Source organism: Penaeus monodon, chromosome 31 (genome assembly GCF_015228065.2).
Source record: "Penaeus monodon isolate SGIC_2016 chromosome 31, NSTDA_Pmon_1, whole genome shotgun sequence".
Classification (NCBI taxonomy): domain Eukaryota; kingdom Metazoa; phylum Arthropoda; class Malacostraca; order Decapoda; family Penaeidae; genus Penaeus; species Penaeus monodon.
In genome coordinates this window covers 18,692,095-18,692,596 of record NC_051416.1, presented here as the reverse complement: position 1 = coordinate 18,692,596, position 502 = coordinate 18,692,095, and positions in this window count along the sequence as shown.

The following is a 502-nucleotide window of genomic DNA, read 5'->3' as shown; positions in this document are numbered from 1 at the left end:
CAGTGGATGGCTACACTTTCTCTTAAGGATGCTCTAATGCTCTGGGTGGCTGCCTCTCGCGACGCAGGAAGGATCAAGTGTTGTGGAGCAAGTCCCTTCACTTCTCGTCGAATTGCCTGCTAATTCTTATCGGAAATACCGGCTTCTGTGAATCTCTCCTTGCCACGTTCTCATAGTATCTTGTAGGCAATCTCCTAGTGACTTTTAGTTCCTGGTATTTGTATTTCATCTTGTGGTATTAGTCCTACATTCAAGATGACGTGATCCGCTGCGGCCGTGGGCACGAGCTCGCCAAGCTGTTGGAAATCCGTTGTCTGGTCCCAGTGTTATGTGGCCTTCGGGTTTCGTTCATTTACTCCAGCAATGGTTCACTCATCTATGTCGTCCTGTATCCGCGTGTCCTTCAAGAGGACAAAGACTGTCTACGGAAGGAAACCCAAGTTGCTGCCTTGTGGGACTCCTTCTGTTGTAACAGTAGCCATTTGTTTCTTGACCGTGTTTG